At 40.5% G+C, this 4,000-nt stretch overlaps 1 pseudogene; it reads right to left on the minus strand.

The window, feature by feature from the left end:
* Nucleotides 1–1,095: 1,095 nt before the first annotated feature.
* LOC143640388 (guanine nucleotide-binding protein G(I)/G(S)/G(O) subunit gamma-5 pseudogene) lies at nt 1,096–1,302 on the minus strand (annotated as a pseudogene).
* Nucleotides 1,303–4,000: the final 2,698 nt, after the last annotated feature.

Genomic DNA, 4,000 nt, shown 5'->3' on the forward strand with positions numbered 1-4,000 from the left:
ATATTCTTCTTTTTTTTTTTTTTGGTACTGGGAATTGAACCCAGGGGTGCTTAGCCACTGAGCAACATCCCCAGCATGTTTTTGTATTTTATTTAGAGATAGAGTCTCACTGAGTTTCTTAAGGCCTCACTAAGTTGCTAAGGCTGGCTTTGAACCCACAGTTCTCCTGCCTCATCCTCCAAAGCCACTGGGATCACAGGTGGCACCACACCTGTCTAACATATTCTTTTGGAGTGAGGGGAGGTGGTATCTTGAACTTTTCTTTTGTTTTAAATGCTGGGAATTGAACCCAGGGCCTCATGCAAGCAACCAATTTATCACTGAGGTACATCCCCAGCCCTTGAGCATTATTTTTAATAGGTCTATCTTTTGGACATGACCTAATGGCTGGGTATCATGAGAAATCCAGTATTTTATGTGTCTGGAACTTTAAGTATATTTTCACTCAAAATTCCTGTAGGACAGGAGTTTCGCAGAGTAATGAACTGGCTCTGGTCATATTCAACAAGATGAGACAACCAGCAAATATGGGAAAGACCTAAGATTGAAATTCAGAATTATAGTACACCAGGATTCAATATCTGGGTTATGTGGCTTCTCTGCAAGAGGAAGAAGAAAGTTTTTTTTGTTTTTTTTTTTTTTCTTTTTAATACCAAGTATTTTGAGCCAGGTGTAGTGGCACGTGCCTGTAATCCTAGCAGCCGGGGAGACTGAGACAGGAGAACGAGAGTTCAAAGCCAGCCTCAGCAAAAGCAAGGCACTAAACAACTCAGTGAGATCCTGTCTCTAAATAAAAACACAAAATAGGGCTGGGGATGTGGCTCAGTGGTTGAATGCCCTTGGGTTCAATCCCCGGTACTAAAAAATAAATAAATATTTTATTGTATGTTGCTGCCAGTGTATATAAAATAATTACCATTGTGAAATAGAAATTCATGAAAATTCAGAGAGGTAGATGTTAAGGATTGACAAAAGTAGAAGATTGTATTTTGGTACATGTGTTACAGGGAAATTTTTTGTACAGGCTTCAAATTAAGCTCTCTTGAATATTCACTGGTTCTTGAGCAGTGGGTTTGGGAAACCTCAGAAAGATGACTACAAAAAGGAATAGACTTTCTGGGGTCTGAAGGAACTTGTACATGAAGATACTCCAGTCAGTAGGGGATCATGGTGAGCATTCTGCAGACAAAATTTTTTCAAGTCAGCAACTGCCTGGGAAACCTTCATGTGGTTGAGTCCGGCCTCCAGCCAGAGCTGCTGAACCACCTTCTTCATAGTGTCAACGCTGGAGGAACAAGACATGGTGCATTCGAGGGCCAGGTGACTCTTCTGTCAGAGAGTCCACAGGTCACGGTCAGCTGGGCCAGATGACTGGGCAGCGTGCAGCAGAGAAGATTCTTTTTTTGAGGGGGTCTGTGGATTGAACTCAGGGCACTTGACCGCAGAGTCACATTCCAGCCCTTTTTTGTATTTTCTTTAGACACAGGGTCTCACGAGTTGCTTAGCACCTCGCCATTGCTGAGGCTGGCTTTGAACTCACGATCCTCCTGTCTCAGACTCCCGAGCCACTGGGATTACTGGCTGTGCACCACTGCGATTGGCTAGAAAAGAGATTCTTATAGAAAAAGAGATAAATAATTGCCAGGAATTAACGGCTGATTATTTTTTTTTAATTGTTCTATTCTACATGACAGTAGAATGCATTTTGACACAACATGTATAAATAGAGTTTTACTTCTCATTCACCTGGTTAAGGGCTGATTCTTTATCTGAAAACCCAGAAAGAGAATCATGTCTCTTGGGAGCATGCAAGCAGTCATTCCAGTGTAGCTGAAGTCTGGGAAAGCCCAAGACTAACTTCATGGAGACCCCATACTTCTGACACAGAAGGCAAAAGATAACTCAGTATCTTTGATAAGGGCCTAAGAGTAAATGGGAAGTCTCAACTGGTTCTAAGGATGAGTCACTGTCTATGGGGACACATTCCCCACTGAGCTAACAGAAGGAAAATCAGTTCCTTGTATCTAAATAGCATGTTTTAGGTTTCCATTTTCTTGTGAATTCAATGAGCAAATATTTGTTCAGCTCCTATGTTAGCCTGGGAACTCCATGAAATACTTATTTTCTGTACCCCATTGTCCAGGTTCTTGTAGCTGTCTGGCCAGCTACATGAGGACTGTGATGGTCACTTTTTTCTTCTTCTGAAACTACACACTTATATTTCCTCCTTTACCAGTAACCGCCGCCCCCCCCCCACCCAGCCCATCTCTCTTTTAATATCAATGTGAATGACATTTGTCTTTCTTCACAGTGCAATATCTAATTCCCCTCTTCTATTACCACCATATTCTTTTTTGAAATTTTTCTTATTGTGTGAAGGCTTTATTGGAACAATTCTTAGTATGTGTCTTCCATTGCCGCCTCCCATCTTGGGAGTTGAAGACCCTTCTTTTATCTCCTTTGGGTTAATTATTTCAAACAGGTAATTTAGACCATTGAAGTCCCAGGAATTTGAATCCTGGATCAGAAGGGATGCTGGAGGTGGGGCTAATGGCAATTCTAGGAACAGATTATTCATGAACCTGTGGATTTGTGCCAGCTCCCTGGAACTGCCTTGATTCTGCAATCTGCCACAATCCAGATAACTGCCTTAATTCTATGAACTCCTGATACCCTTCCAGGAATTTCTCTATTTGCTTTGTATAACTAGAGTTGGTCCCTGTTCTATGCAAATCACAGCTGGAACTGATGCAGTAAACCTTCCATTCATTCAACTAAATATGCAATAAATTTTATTGAACACCTATCCTGCCCCAGTCAGTCTCAGTGTCTGCCAAAGTGATTATCCAAACTGATTTGTGGTAATATGTCCAAGGAAAAGATTGGAATTCAGTTTGTTGATCAGCTTTGTGTCACTGACAAAATACTTAAGATATACAACTAGAAAAGAGAAAATATTTATATTTGGGTTATAGTTTCAGAGGTTTCATTCTATGATTAGCTGATTCTGTTGCTTTTAGGCCTATAGTGAGGCAGAACATCACTGAGGGAGCATGTGGTAGACCAAAGCTATTGACCTCGTGGTGCCTAGGAAGCAAAGGAGAATTTGCTTTTATAACAAAGCCTCTCACTCAAAACCCAGTAAACTCTGAACCATAAATAAATGAATGCATTGTTGAAGTCAGAGTCCTTGTGATTTAATCTGTTCTCAAAGACCCCCATCTTTGAACACTGCTGCATTGGGGACCAACTCTTCAACACTTGAGCTTTAGGGGTCATCTAAGAATACCCAGAATTAGCAGAATTAAACCCTAAGCTGATATTTCTTTTTTTTAAAAAAAATGTTTATTTCTTAGTTTTAGGTGGACACAATATCTTCATTTTACACTTATGTGGTGCTGAAGATGGAACCCAGTGCCTTCTGCATGCTAGGCGAGCACTTTACCACTGAGCCACAACCCCAGCCCTCTAAGCTGATATTTCTTGAGAAACATCCCCACATTTCTATGTCAAGCTAGTTACTAGAAATCTTCAACAGCTGCAAATCATCAAAGAGAGACATTTCTCCCCTGCCAGATAACTTAAATTACCCTTTGATAGAGGCTATAACTAGGCAATTTATACCAAATAGAGTAGGAGGAAACCCAGGTTATTGGCCAAGGTATTTCAAGCCAAGTGAGTCTTATAGCATCTCTCAACTATTATCAGTAATGTGAGTAATGACAGATTAGCTATAAAGATACTTTGCAAACACAGAGGAGCCTGGCAATTGAAGTTCTAGAAATGGATAGTTTTCTTTGATATTCAGAAGTTGTCAGACTACCTGGTTTTTGTTTGAAACTTACTAAGAATTCATTACATATAGGATATTCCTAATTCCTCAAAATTCCCCAGCAACCGCCTCCAAATCCCACCCAGGTTCTTTCTTTCTTTTTTTAAAGAGAGAGAGAGAGAGAGAGAGAGAGAGAGAGAGAGAGAGAGAGAGAGAATTTTTTGATAT

This window comes from Callospermophilus lateralis, unplaced genomic scaffold, assembly GCF_048772815.1.
Source record: "Callospermophilus lateralis isolate mCalLat2 unplaced genomic scaffold, mCalLat2.hap1 Scaffold_210, whole genome shotgun sequence".
NCBI classification, from domain to species: Eukaryota; Metazoa; Chordata; class Mammalia; order Rodentia; family Sciuridae; genus Callospermophilus; species Callospermophilus lateralis.